The 16716-nt window shown below is 33.1% G+C and overlaps 1 non-coding gene across 1 annotated transcript; it reads left to right on the top strand.

Annotated features, from left to right (window-relative positions):
• The first annotated feature begins 3503 nt into the window (after positions 1–3503).
• On the top strand, positions 3504–3585 carry TRNAS-UGA. The gene has a single exon. It is a non-coding gene; the product is annotated as a tRNA-Ser (tRNA).
• The last annotated feature ends 13131 nt before the right edge of the window (positions 3586–16716 follow it).

Raw genomic sequence — 16716 nt, forward strand, 5'->3', positions numbered from 1 at the left:
GTTTTAATATATTAATTTCTCAACACAATAAGTAATAATATATCAAAATATTATGAAAGCATAATAATTCATCCATAAGGTACCAACTTATAAAGCAACACTTTAAAAAGAATTAGTAAAGAAATAACGTTTAAAATAGATAACACTTGAACAGAGTAGTTTTAAGAGTTCTGTTTTAAAAAATCAACAATCTCCTAGCCTTTTCCATCATCTCCATCGATGTATTGATTCTAGAAGTTGCACCTCACATGATGCATCACCACCTACTTAATGCGTTTTCACAAGAGCTTTACTCGCCTCACTAATAGGGCATCAATTTCTAAATCAAGTTTAAAGTCAACTAAAAGCTTTAATATATTATGAAAAACAATTGTGTTCCTTGCTAAATCATGCTCCATTTAAGAACCTCTATATTGAGAAAATTCCTAAAAATAATGTACATAAAAAATATTGTATTATACACAATAGGGTCAAAAAGTCTAGATGGTACATAATATCATTAAAATTTGCGAGTAGCAAGCACCAATTGTACAGACACCTCAAGAAAGAAACATATTACAGTACATAAAGACAATCTACCAGCCATAATATACAATATAGACCCAAAATAAGGCACCAAAACACAGCCAAAAACTGTTACAACATGAAACTAAAGCTGGACTAATTCTTCCATGTTAATGAAGCTTCTTGCGATCTATTTTTTTTTACCCGAAGGAATGTAACGGCTTTCACTTCTTCAATCATGGTTAACTGGAACTGGACAAACTTTATATGTTTGTGTATACTACACATCCCCATTTGGCTACTTTAATGATTATTACATCATCCAACAATTACATCAGCTTGTTCTTTAGCAACCTATGGCATGTACCAGGATCAAACATGTGAACAAAAACATCCTCACTATTACTGCAACTTGTAAGAAAGTAAGAGATACTAACCTCTATTGTTGTTATTCCAATAAAAATTCCAATGTCAGATTCATGCAAAGCCGGAGCATCGTTAGTACCATCACCCATGAATGCAACAACTTCACACTGGGCCATACAACTTGTATGTTGGACACGATGTCGCCATCACCTGTACTCACGGAAAAGCACTAAAAAATTCATTACAGGCAGTTAAATGAGCGGGCTCAGGCAACACTTTATTCGTCAAAATAGATTCTATATGAAATGGGCTTCTTTCAAGTAGAGTTGTAAACTGTTTGGTTAAGTCATGTTGACCCACTAACAGTGTCATATGATTGTGTTGCTTATTTTAACAAAAAAAACGTATTATGGAAACTGTAAAATGATGACTCTTGGCTGATATCGACCTATTTGACCCATTTAACATGTAAATCGCACGATAATCCAGTCTCCATTACTTGAATGAATGTGTGTGTAACTGAATTCTTGGTGCTAATATAATATGTTCTACCAAAGTGGAAGTGAGAATGCCACATTCCTTTGTAATGGCTCGATCTGTGTTGATATTATCACTCGTAACCATACACACACTAAAAGTAAAAGCTAACTCCTGCAAGACAAAAGACAAAAGAAATGACAAACATAGCATAATCTTGACTTTAAACTTTGGTATACCATTGGTAAAGAACATCTCCCCCTAAAAACTAAACACAGAAAAACATCAGATCAGAATTCTATCTTCGATTAAAAAAAACAATCCTGCAAATCAAGACTTATTTAAAAGCCAAAGGTTCTAAAGAAGAATAAATCTTAAACTAACTTTCCAAAAACTAAATCATCTTCTTTTAAACCTTTTTTACGAAATCAAAACAAATATAAGAAATCAGGCGAAACTAACAGCATAGCTCATCTGTACTTACAAAATGAATAAAAAAGAACCCTAAAATACCTTCTTTTTATTTGAAAGGCCAACATAATATCATTAAAAATTTTTATCCAGATTCACTCACCGTCATTTTTGGCGTTTCTAGACGAAAAAACAAATCTTTATCCAGATTTTAGTTTGCTGATCTACTATCCGAGACCTCGATAACTGCATCTCAAAACACCATTAATATGTCATAGACTAGACAACCATATAAGCTTTCATATGAAATCCGAAGCCCAAACTCATTCGATTGAAAATTTTTGACAAATTTTAAATGCATACATACAGCTTTGACAATATAACAATACACGGATCACAAAACCAAATTTTAAATGCCTTCAATCTATTATAAACACATCTAGAATCATAATATAATCATGTATTACCACATGAACACAAACGATACACGGATCACACAACCAAAGCCTATCATCCGTAATTCCGTATAACTTGAGCATAATAAAAAAAAACATACGTTTTCACAGAAAACCAATAAAAACTGTATAAATTGAATACCAAAGAAAAATAACTGTTCATTGAAACAATAAAAAGAGTCGTCAAATCTAAAACATAACTTATTTGAAAATAGAAAACATTAGGGTTTCGATTGAGACCTCAAATCTACAGAATCGGTGGTGTAAAGGTAAAACATGAGAATCACCATCGTTCGATTTGCTGAAGAAGATGTGTGGATTTGCTGAAGATGATGCATATGCGCCGCTAGGGTTTTGAGGGTGATGGTAGAGACGAAGGAGATCCGATGGAATTGTGTAGAGGAAGAAAGCTTTCAAAAAAAATATAAGGGATCCAAATCAAACTGATCCGACCCGGACTTTATTCGGATCCCACGTCCATTTGTGTTAAAATCGGGATTGTAGAAGCCATATGTGAATTCCCTCCTAAACTCAACACAAAAAGTTGCCACATCAGCAAAAATTGTCAAAATCAAATGCCACCTAGCCCAAATCCATCTCAAAGAAATTTTCGTCTAATCTTTTCCAAACGTTACACATGAAATTCTTCATTTAGTGTTGATATTAATTTTTGTTTACATAGCTTTCTCATATGGAAATGTTTTTAATACTATGAAACCACTTAGGTGTGGAATTGAAGTCACCAAAAAAAACTTAGGTATCCAATAAATGTCTAAATCACCGAAAAGAAAAACTCAATAAATCACAAGACATGATTAGATTAGGCTAGAGCAAATTGTCTTGTAAGAATTTATGAGTCCAGCTTGAGTTAAATGTAATTTTGTGTTTGGCTCTTAACAATAATACATTATAAGATACCCTACTCGTAGGATAATTTATATTTCCAAACTCATGCCGATTTCTTTAGCTTGAGTTAATTATCGTTACTTGTATGAAATTTTGTATTAACACTAACATGTATAAATTAAATCCTCACCATGCAACGTCATAAGATTATACGTACTAGAAATTTTGATACCCAATTTTTTTGTACTGTATCATGTTTTACGGCACATAGAGTTTTTTAATACATAGCGTTTTCATGTTGATGAAAAGTAATTTTGGTTTCAAAAATATATAAAAGTAAATCCTTATGTTTTTTCTTTTAAATATACCAACTGCTATGAAAAAACTAACAAATACATCAGATATTACATGTTAATTACAGAATATTAAAATATCATAAACAATGTCGATATGTCCGAGTGGTTAAGGAGATAGACTTGAAATCTATTGGGCTTCGCCCGCGCAGGTTCGAACCCTGCTGTCGACGAAACTTTTTTTTTTTTTTTTATAACTTTCTAACCTCATTCTATTTTGATAATGTTATGAATATATTTATTATTAATGTGGTTATCAACACCAAAAATAGATTAGCTTTCTCTCCAAGTTTTGTATACCTATATATACCACTATTGTATCTCATTGTAAATCATACCCATTAATAAAAAAGCAATCTTTTTCTTCCTACATCTCTTTCTCTTATTGTTTACTATTAGGATAGTAGGTCGTTGTTTCACAACACGTTATCAGCACGAATGTGCTCTCACCAAAACCTTAATCCCCTTCTCTGATTTCTTGTGATTTCCCAACGTGAGAGGTGGCGCACAATTTTTTTTTTCTTCGTCGTTGTTGATTGAATTCAAGTTGTGTATCAGCTTTAAAGATCGAGATCAAGCATAAAAAAAATAAGAAGATTAGTGTTGTTGTTTATAGCCGTCACCTATGATGCATCATTGGAGCCATTGACACAATATAACTCCACAACACCACAACAGCCAATTGATTTCTTCTGGTCTAAAAACATCAGGTATATCTTCAAAACCAGTCTTCTATTTGAATATTAATATACAACCGGAACTTGGAACTTGGGTTTGGGAATTTTAGATAATCTAGTTTTTTGTCAACCTATAATTTAGATATGGAGTTTTCTTTTCCTTTTTTTTTTCTCGGTCATGATTATCCCAACCCAAATATCTAATGGAAAAATTATTACCGATTATAATCGAAAGGATATTTCTATACTTCTAAAATTCAATTTAATGTTTTATAAGTACAAAGATAATTGTGGAATGAGATTTAACACATATGAACAGAGGTTTTCTTTTAGGAAGTATATCCTTAGTGAATTTTTCTTTTGTGTAAGTTTTTATTTTTTTATTTTGTCACATATTAATGTAGTGAAAAAATAATTTACGATCCAAACGACCGCTAAGGATATTGCTTTAATAATTATTACCCACATCATAAAGGCTATAGTTTTTTTTTAAGTTAAGTTTGTTTTCGATCGATTTCTTTTTCTTATCAAACCACAGAAGATAAGTATTTATTATTTATAATTCTTATCGATATTATGATTTCTCTTTAAAAATTAGTTGAGTTATAATTTAAATAATACTAAAAGTTTGCTAGTAGATGATACATGGTATATATGATTATGATTTGTGATATTACCTTGATTTCAAATATATTTTATCATTTAAATAGTGGATTGTATGTTTGAATACTATGATAACTATTAAAAATAGTTTATCTTATTTTATGTTCATGTTATCATCAATAGATTTGAATCACGTAGAAATCTCAAATAAAATAATTACAACATAATGGTTGAACTAAAATATTTTCTCCGATTAGTTATATAAGATGGATTAACAAGATAAGTGAACACAATTTTTGGGTTACTTTGGTTGAACATTTTTATTTTCTTAATTGTAATATTATGCGTCTGGGTTATTCAATTTAAATGTTTATTGTTATTCAGATTTACAACTAGCTAAATAAATTAAATAAGACTGGTTGTTGTATGAAAATTGGTTCTGCTGCCTTATGAAAAAATTGGCTAGTGCATGAAAATTGATTTTAATATATATGTTTTTTTGTTTCTACTTTAATGACATATCCTTCCGATGTGAATAATCAAACCAACATTACATATTCAAGTTGATATCATCTTTTATTAGTAAGTCACTTAAAGTGCATTATTTAAATCGTTGGTTCATGATCCCAATATTATTTTGTAATATGTGTACTTGTATTGAATTGTGTATTATGAAAGCACTATGGAGCTTGATAGGGATATTAGTTTATGCTTTTAATTAAAGTAATAAATATTTGTATATAATATGTATATGTTATTAGTTACATTGTGGTATGTTGATACATAAATTATGTATATGTTTGTTTATAAGTAATGGTAAATTTTAAATTAACTTTACATTGAGATTATTTGTTATTATAAATTTTATTTGATTGTATGTTTTAAAACGACTTGATGAAAAGTTATGTTTTATAAAGTTTTAATACAACTTGATCAATGTATAATTTCATGCAATATATAATTTGATTGTATACCAAGTATTTTATGTATTTTATATAGTATAATTTATTCATTATATACATGTTGAGATGTATTTGTATAGATATGATATATATGTGCATGTATGTATGTGTATTTGTTTATAATTGATAAATGAAAAGCATCTTATATCATAATGTTTTTAGCATAATTTGTTTTACATGATGATATACTATAACAAAATGTATTGCATAGTTAAACTTTGTGTATATTATTAGTATTGCATTTATATATGTCTTTTATATGGAATCATTTTTTTTTATATAAATGATATTGATTAGAATAACTAAAGCCAAGTTGTGCTTTATTATCACTATCATGATAAAGTATAATATGCTTAGATATGACATCTATAGTATTACTCTGTAAATCTCATTATCAGTTTGAAAAAAGGATATACAACTTTGGACCGATAAATCTCATATGACTCGATCATGTAATTATTTTTCATTTTATATGATGTGAAGAGAAAGATTTTTATAAGGAAAAACTAGATAAAATTTTTCCATTTGTGAGATATGATCCTAAAGTGGCAATATATAAAAAAGAGTATGAAAGGTTTGAAGTAATTTCATACCCTTGTGACCGAGTAAAGAATGAAAATCAATGAAAGTTTCAGATTCTATCTCATTCCTTGAAGTGAATGTGACTTTATATTGAATGATGTGAAGGTAAAGATCATGGAGAGAATATTATGATGACGATCAACCATGAATAATATAAAGATCTTTCTCTCTACATATCTTTCTCATATTGTTTAGCTATGATTGATAAATCTTATATGATTCGAATGTTTAGTCACTTCTTATTGATGTTATGTGAATAATGAGATTGACCATTAAAAGTGGCAAATTAAGGGAGTGGTTATATGAGAACCAAATATGAAAAGGATAAAAGTTATATAACATGATAGTTTGCAATGATAATACGTTGTTCTCTAGCATAATGCAACTAATACACATACGATCATAAACCAGAAGTTTATGTATCATGATTATTAATTAATTGGCATGACCGGTTAGACCACACCGTGTCAATGATGATGTGAAACGTATTGAAGAACTAGAAGATTCTTCAAGTTAGTAATTAGCATGCAATATCTGCTCTCAAGGGAAAGTCATTATTTACCAACAAAAGTAGGATGAGAATCCCTAAATTTTCTGGAAGTGATTAATGGATATGCATATACCAACGTGATACCATTTAGTGTTTTAAATCGATGCATCGTCTAAATGGTTATGAAATCCACAACCTGAAGTTTGTGTGATTGTGGCTTAGCTAATGTGCTAGCAAGCATATTAATCCAGATTGGTATATTTATTTTGGTAATAATGATGAATTCAATTCCCAAGTTATTAATAATTATTGGAAGAAAATATTGAACTACATATAGCTTATGTTTATACAAGAATTGCTTTGTTGAGATTATCACTAAACGTCTACTATTGATTACAAAGCCAATGATCATGAGAGGAGCAAAAGTTTAGTTAGGTACATGTAATTTTATATATAGTACCATTAATTCACATCAAGTCAATAAGTTATAGTTCTCCCCATATATTTGGTTTTTGGTCAGTAACCAAATATGTCTCATCAAAGATTTTGGTTGTGCGACATATATTGAAACTCATCCACCACACCGCATAAAGATGGGACTTCTAAAAAGCTTGAGAATATGTTGGGTATAAATAATCGTCTTTGATTGAATACTAGAAAGTCATTAGTCAGAAATTTGTTTATGGCTCATTGGTTTTTCACTTTAGTGAATGAATGTTCCCAACATTAGGGGGAGATAATAAGCAGTTGGAAAGTGAAAAGTGAAATGAATTATCATGTTATCTTGATCCTCATACTATAAACGGTGAACTAGAAGTTCAAAGGATAATTCATTTACCAGTATTAAAGAACAGATTATCAGACAAGTTTACTGACCTAAATAGAGTGACTAAGTAAGTCACATAATCAACTGCTTATGCTCCAGTTATATTTGTGTCCCAATAGGACAACCACATATTTTGTAATGAGTCTATTGCACGCCTAAAGCATGGTAGACTAGTTGATTCCAATAATAAAGTTCCTCGAAAATTGGAGCAAGTAATTAAGATGGTCAAGTCGAGGTTACAGTAATAAGATCTCCTGAAGAGACAGTAGACATGATGGTTCAAGAAGAACCTCAGGTACCTGAAAATAAAGAGATCTCGATAAGTTGTATCATGTCTAAGATATGTATGTAATCGAAATAAAAATCGACGTCGTTATACTTTTGTATATAAAATAGTGCTTGAAATGATAAAATGATGAGGATCAAAATATAAGATCTGCCTATGAGAAATGATTGGCCAAAAGCGAAAAAAAAACGTGAATACGGCAGAGTTGAATTCTCTAACGAAATGGAAAGTTTTCGAACCAACAATCCATGCAACTGAAGTTGTAAATCATGTTGGAAACAAACAGGTCTTTTATGCGAATTATGAATTGAAAATCAAATCAAGTAATATAAGGCAAAATTGGTGGCACAAGAATTTTCGCAAAGACCTATGATTGATTATGAGGAGAAGTATTCTCCAGTGGTGGATGCATTAACTTTCCAATATATTAGTCTGGTAACATAAAGAGAGAATTGATATGCGTATCATGAATGTTATGTATCACTTGATACTGAAAATTTATATGAAAGTCTCGAAGGATTAAATTATGTAAGTCATGTAAAGTAAGTTCTCGAGAACAATGTGATCATTGTATACATATTCGGATTTGAATAGGTTATGATTTTTTACATGTTGGATATAATTGAAACTCCTCATGAGTATCCTAAAGCAATTGAGTACTTAGAAGGTTAACTGAAACATTTTATGGATGTAATTCTTGTGCACCAATAAACATACATAGAAAACTTGTACTTAGTGATTGTGATATCTTAATAAATAGTGTACACGCATGGTACAATATGGATTTTGGAGATAAAAGTAAGTGTTCATGACATTTTGCATATGATATATATAGCTATGTGTTATATGGGTAAGTTTATGTAGCAAAACTCATGAAGAGTGAATGCACATGCATTGTTGGATAAGATGGGCAGAATTCCCTCATGGATTGATAATGCCAGAAGCATTGATATAAAAACCTCAAGAATGTACTATATGAAGATGGCAAAATACATATGGCTAAAATAGTTGAGTCGAGTGTTGTACAACTCGAGATATTCGCATAAAGAGGGATATAAGTTTGATTAAATTAGCCATGTTTTATCAAAATTTTACTTTTAAAAGTTCACTATAATCGCAGTTTACAGTGATGATGTTTACACATCGTCGAGAGAAACTGTTGAGCTTTTAGAGGGAGATTTTTTTTAATGACCTTGGCACAATCTAATTATTACTCGAACTGCAGTTCGAGTATATATGTAATTATATTTTATCAATCCCTAAAGTACATCTCGAAGATGATGTTGGGATATTTTAGTATGGACATAGTTGAACCTTAAAAGTACGTTAAAGGTTGTTAAGTCATTTGTTATAAGAAATGCCTATTATCATCTCCTACCAAAGTAGAGATTCTCATTCTATAAGTACCATCATTAAATGCATGTGTGCACTAAAATGTTTTGCTAGCTATGTATGGTTATAATATCTTTCACTTGAGCGTATTGTCATGATACAACATTTGTTAAACGAAGAGACATTGGAATGAGTTCAACGAAATATTTCAGGTATAAACGATATTTGATTATATTTTACTAACCCATCAAAACAAGTTTGGTTAGTCTTGTAGATGAGGAACGTAACTAAACACAGTCGTGGACATATGGTATTTTTTGGAAGGAGGCACCTAAAGTCTTTTTAGAAGATGACACAACATTTCTCAACATAAAGGATTGCACATTAAGGGATCAAGCGACAAATCATTGATTACAAAAGCTTTGATCAACTTTCAAGGAAGATGGGCACACGTCAATTAAAGGATACATGTTAAAATGAGGGGGAGACTTATTTAAGTTGCACTCTTTTTCCCTTGACTAAGTTTTGTCCCATTGGGTTTTCTTAGTAAGGTTTTTAATGAGGCAACATACCTGATCTAGAAGTATCAGGGGGAACTAATGCGCATTACACGCTGCACTCTTTTTCCCTTAGCTATGGTTTTGTCCCACCGGGTTTTCCTAGCAAGGTTTTTAACGAGGCAGCATCAAGCGTATTATGTTGATAACCAAGGGGGAGTGTTATGAATATATTTATTATTAATGTGGTTATCAACACCAAAAATAGATTAGCTTTCTCTCCAAGTTTTGTATACCTATATATACCACTATTGTATCTCATTGTAAATCATACCCATTAATAAAAAAGCAATCTTTTTCTTCCTACATCTCTTTCTCTTATTGTTTACTATTAGGATAGTAGGTCGTTGTTTCACAACAGATAATTATATGTTAAAATGTGACGAATATAGTAGATAGGGAACCAAGAGTTGACATTTTCTAACATATGATGTGAAGATTTTTAAATAATTACGTGTGTATGCAACGATCCATATATTATGTATTGTATAAGTATTTTATATACTATTTCAATAATTTTCATAAATCCATGCAGTTTATTTAAATGATTAGAACTTTTTAGAATATATCAAGGATATTAAATCATGTATTTGGTTGTTGTTTATTAAATTATATAATATAAAATGATAAAGTGTTACTTTGAAGATGATTTAACAAGGCTGAAGAAAAGTCCAAAGAGAATTCCTCTTCTATTTTGAAATTTATGTATTTATTATTTATAGCCTTAGAGGTAGGAAAATTAGGTCTTTTATGCATTTCAGTCAATTCACTACTTTGTAAGGTTAATGTAATAACTACTTATTTAACAACTCGACTGAGTCAACAATTGAGCCAAAAACTCACTATGTAACTCGATTTTTGGATGTCTCCAGTTGACCTATTCAGTTACTAGTTAAATCGGTTAATTTGGAAAACTATACCTAATTGTTGGACCGAATTGAACAAAAGAAAATTTTCTTTTATAATTAATCTAATACTTCATGCTCAAAATTTTGTTTGTTTTAGGTTTCATAAAATTTTGTATATTTATTAGTTTTAAAATTATCTTCGACGTAATTCGATTTTTAAAACCGATATAACTGGTAAGACGCTCTATCCACTATTATGAAATCATCAGTCACAACTCACAACCAATTAACTTGTTTTTAGGGTTTATAATAAACAAAATTTTATAATTCACAAAACTACTATTTACAATATTATGAATATTATTATATACTTGCAATGAGTTAGGTACGAATGACTTAAAAAGATCAATCATCCTCATTAATCACCATCTAGTGTTGGCTTAGTCATATTGAACACATTACAACCACAAAAAGCCAAACACTCTGCTTGATAAAACGTTACTTTGATTCCTCAACATCCATCAATATTGATCATAATTTATCATCACAAGAGCTTATCAAACTTAATATCACGATATAGCGAAACATCTAATATCGATGTTAACATGCATGACTTGACTTGGTTCAATCAAGAGACTTTACAAAGTTTTAAACTTTAATCTTAAGAAATAAATCATATCAAATGTCAATCTCATGATACTTAGCAACGTAACTATGACACTTAATTATGCTAGAACTGTGAGATTAAATATATAAATGTAATATTTAATCTTGTAGCCTATATAATCATTTATATTATATTAGATCAAAATATATTTATTAACCTATTAATAATTAGTTGGTAATTGTTGATGGACCATATTACCCTTATTAACTAATTGGGTTTCCTCTTGGGTGTATAAATAAGGGGCTTATTAGAGAGTTAAAGGGTTACACAGTTACACACATTACACAATCACAACCCTCATTAACATCAAGAATTCGTGACTCTCTCCTCTAACCGAAATTACCCTACTTCGGTTTTCATCACCATCATAACTTACACCCTAAGGAGGAACCAGATCATCCTGACAATCATGTCGAACTCAATGGCTGCATCTCTGACTGGATTCTCTGCTGGCCTGTCTGCTGTAACAGGTATTATTCATGTTTTCCATTACATTTAAACAGAACTGATCCAACATGTGGTATCAGAGCATATGTTGATAAACCAGTTCTGTTTTCGTATCCATTATTCTTGGATCAAAATCTGGAAAACGGAAGTTTTTTAAGCCTTAAAATCAAAAACTGTTTTCGGGTTGTTTGTGACCGAAATCCCTGTTTTCGGAAACTGTTAATTGATAAACCGACTCGAAATTATAAAGATTAAACTTATTATCACGAAATCCCTTACAAAACCATTAAAATCAGGTTTCGGATTTCCAGATTATGTTCTTATTTTGTTAGGGTTCATCATAATGTTCTAAGGAAATTCGAAAAATTCCATAAGATTTGGAATATAATTTGGATTAGTGGGTGTTTTTTACTGTTTTGATCTTATTTTTATCTAATAAAATTCCGAAAACTGTTAAAGAGATATCAGTTATTATTTTCGAAATATTTTGATAAGTTTAGATCAGCATTAAAACAGGAAACATTATCCCACAATCCCTTAAATTTCGAGTTTTCAGTTATTATCACAAAACAGCTGTTGACGAGGTTGCTACTCGCAACCATGAGGTTGCTACTCGCAACCATAAGGTTGCGACTCGCAACCATAACGTGATTTATCGCAACCATGAGGTTGCTACTCGCAACCATGAGGTTGCGACTCGCAACCATAACGTGATTAGTCGAGACTAAGGTTGCGACTCGCAACCATAACAGCACAACTCGAGACTAAGGCTGCGACTCGCAACCATAACAGCACAACTCGAGACTAAGGTTGCGACTCGAGACTAAGGTTGCGACTCGAGACTAAGGTTGCGACTCGAGACCATGAACTTAAGCTGTTTAAAAGTGAACTAAAAATACTTGGTTTGCTATTAAATACTTGGTTTTGTCAATACTTAATCAGAATCAGATAACTTTTTACAAAACCAAAATAGCTTAACTTGGATGAGCTTCTGATGTATTAATTCTGGCCAAAGCTGATTTAATACATCTATTTATTGTTCAAGTATTATAAAAGGCTATGTTAAGTATGCATTACAAACCTGAAATGTCTTAATTCTGGCCAAAGCTGATTTAATTCATTTATGTTTAGCATGCTTGACAAGTGCATAACTAAAGTGATTGTCTCATTTCTGGCCAAAGCTGATTTGTCACGATTGCTTTGCACACATACTTAAATGATTACACTTCTGGCCAAAGCTGATTTGTCTTCGTTTAAGTAGAATTTTTACTAAGTCTATTATTTTGATGTTAGTAATAGACATTATCACAGCTTCATAATTAAAATGGTCATTATTTATGCCTGCCTTAGTGTAACAAGCCCATTAGATCACATTAGGTTTTCTTCTTTTGTATCATAACTTGCTCATCTTATTTCCACTATCAGCACCCAATTGCGGGATTCCACCTTTGACTGGTGATAACTTTGCTGAATGGAAGGATGCCCTCATGCTTACTCTAGGATTGCTGGACTTTGATTATGCTCTAAGAGAGAATAAGCCAGCGGACCTTACTGCCACCAGTACTGCTGCTGAGCAGATAGTCCATGACAAATGGACTAGGTGTAACCGCATGTCTCTCATGTTCATGAAGCAATCCATTCATAACTCAATCAGAGGGGCCATTCCTGATTCTGAAAATGCTAAAACCTATCTGGCTTCTGTGGAGGATCAATTCAAGGGAACATCAAAAGCACACGCTAGCACTCTTATCCTCAAGCTGGTGACAACTAAGTATGATGGGAGGAGCGGCATTCGCGAACATATCATGATGATGCATGATATGGCCAATAAGCTGAAGGGCCTAGAGATGGAAATCAGTGATGGTTTTCTCGTTCACTTCATCATCACTTCGCTTCCTTCGTCCTATGAAGCTTTCAAGATCAATTACAACACTCAGAAGGACAAATGGACGATGAGTGAGCTGATCGCTATGTGCGTGCAGGAGGAAGAGCGTATGAAGATGGATCGCACAACTGATGTTGCTAACTTCACCACTTCCAGCTCAAAGAAGAGGAAGAACTCTTATCATCGAAAGGATGCTTCTAAGGTTCAAAAGCCAAATCCAAATCCTAATACAAGTGCACTTTCCAGCTCTAAGAACTCCTTAGGCAAACCCTATTGCAAGTTCTGTAAGAAAACAGGACATAAGCAAAAGGAATGCCCTGACTTTAAGGAGTGGCTGGCTAAGAAAGGTAACGATTTTTTCATGATACTTGAGTCCTTTAATTTAAATGTTCCTGCTAATTCTTGGTGGTTTGATTCTGGTTCTATGGTTCATGTAACCAATTCACTTCAGGGATTCCTTACAATCCGGAAGCTGGGAAGAAACCAAAGAACACTTAAAGTTGGGGATGATCGGGAATTAGAAGTGAAGGCCATAGGAACATTACAATTATTTTTGAAAACTGGTTTATGTATTAAACTTTATGATACCTTATATGTTCCTGAGGTAACTCGGAACCTTGTATCAGGACCAAAGTTAGACATGGACGGTTTTGTCGTTTCTCATGGTCATCGCAAACTCTCTATTCTCTATGATTCCGTTGTTTATGGTACTGGCATTCTGGATGGTGGTCTCTATAGATTAGAACTAGATGATAATTTTTCCAAATCTTTGTTGTCATATAATATTAATGAATCACTCACAAAGATAGAAAAGAAACAAATTCGAGACTTAGAGACTTCATCTATGTTGTGGCATCAACGTTTAGGCCACATCTCAAGAGAACGATTAAATCGTCTCGTAAAGGATGAAGTCTTACCTCCTCTCGATTTCACCGATTTTGGAACATGTGTCAAATGTCTTAAAGGCAAAATGACATCAGCGAATAAGAAAGGTGCCACTAGGAGCTCTAATTTATTAGAACTCATTCACACTGACATTAGTGGTCCCTATCAAATCGCTGGCATCACAGGACATACTTCATTTATCACTTTCATTGATGATTATTCTCGTTACATGTACTTGTATCTTATAAAGGAAAAGTCTGAATCTCTTACAACTTTTAAAGATTATAAAGCTGAAGTTGAAAAGCAATTAGATCGTCAGATTAAAGTTGTGAGATCAGACAGAGGCGGTGAATATTATGGAAGACATACTGATGTGGGTCAAGCTCCTGGTCCATTTTATGAGTTTTGTAAGGGCCAGGGGATTGTGAACCAATACACCATGCCAGGTACACCTCAGCAGAATGGTGTCGCTGAACGAAGAAATCGTACCCTTATGAACATGGTGCGCAGTATGTTAGCCAACACTAATTTACCATTATTCCTCTGGACTGAAGCGTTAAAAGCAGCTGTTCATATACTCAATAGAGTTCCTTCTAAGTCTGTCCCTAAAACTCCTTATGAACTTTGGACAGGAAGGAAACCGAGTCTTAAATATATGAAAGTATGGGGCTGCATTGCTGAAGCAAAATTATATAATCCTTTCCTAAGGAAACTTGACCCTAAAACAGTTACCTGCTTCTTTATCGGGTATCCTGATCATTCAAAGGGTTATCGTTTCTATTGTCCTTCCCATGTCACCCGTATTGTTGAAACCAAGCGTGCTGCGTTCCTGGAGGATTTCAAGGTCAGTGGGAGCAGTACTAACCCTTACGAAGAATTGCAAGAAGTACAAGACGCGGGGGGGAGAGACTCGTCGCTTACCATTACTCCGTTTACTCCTCTTGTACCACATGCAACTGCACCTGAAGGCACTGCACAAACTCCAACTCCACAACCAGAACTCATTATACCTCATAACGAAGGCACATCAAACGCTCAAAACCAAGACAACGCTCAACCCGAAAATCAGCTCAGGAGGTCATCTAGGCAAAAACGGCCTACTAATTGGGATGATTATATTACCTACCTGACTGAAATGGATGCTGGAAAGCTCAATGATCCTATCTCTTATAATGAAGCCATTAGCAGTGATCAGTCTTCTGAATGGAACAAAGCAATGATTGATGAGCTTGAATCCATGAAGAAAAATGACGTTTGGGATTTGGTAGAATTACCCAACGGTGTAAAACCTGTAGGTTGTAAATGGGTGTTCAAAACAAAACTAGATCCGAATGGGAACGTTGAACGCTATAAAGCGAGATTGGTTGCAAAGGGCTACACTCAGAAAGAGGGAATTGATTATCAAGAGACGTTTTCACCTGTCTCTCGTAAAGATTCATTAAGGATCGTTATGGCCCTAGTAGCTCATTTTGATTTAGAGCTGCATCAGATGGACGTCAAAACTGCTTTCCTTAACGGAGACTTAGACGAAGATGTTTACATGAAACAACCTGAAGGCTTTAAACCTGAAGGTCAGGAGCATCTAGTCTGTAAGTTGAAGAAATCCATTTATGGGTTAAAACAAGCATCACGTCAATGGTACCTCAAGTTTGATGAAGTCATGAAGAGGCAAGGTTTTATGAAGAATCAAGTGGATCAATGCACCTACCTCAAGATGAGTGGGAGTAACTTTACTATACTTGTCCTTTACGTAGATGACATTCTATTGGCAAGTAATAGTTTAGACATGTTGCATGAGTCGAAGCGGTTACTCTCGCATAACTTCGACATGAAGGATCTCGGAGATGCTTCTTACGTCATTGGCATCGAAATTCACCGAGATAGACACAAAGGGATCTTAGGATTGTCTCAAAAGACTTACATAGATCGTGTCCTTACACGTTACAACATGCAACAGTGCAAACCCTCCGTCGCTCCAGTAGTTAAGGGAGATGTTTTCGGTTCATTCCAGTGTCCGACAACAGAGGTTGAAAAGGAGCAAATGAGCCAGATACCTTACGCGTCAGTAGTCGGGAGCCTGATGTATGCTCAAGTCTGTACTCGCCCAGATATCGCTTATATTGCTGGAATGCTAGGCCGTTATCAGACTAATCCTGGCCTAGATCACTGGAAAGCAGCTAAGAAGGTCCTCAGATATCTGCAAGGGACGAAAGACTATAAACTGACTTATAGAAGAAGTGATCACTTAGAAGTGGTA

The sequence above is a fragment of the Helianthus annuus genome, chromosome 15 (genome assembly GCF_002127325.2).
Source record: "Helianthus annuus cultivar XRQ/B chromosome 15, HanXRQr2.0-SUNRISE, whole genome shotgun sequence".
Classification (NCBI taxonomy): Eukaryota; Viridiplantae; Streptophyta; class Magnoliopsida; order Asterales; family Asteraceae; genus Helianthus; species Helianthus annuus.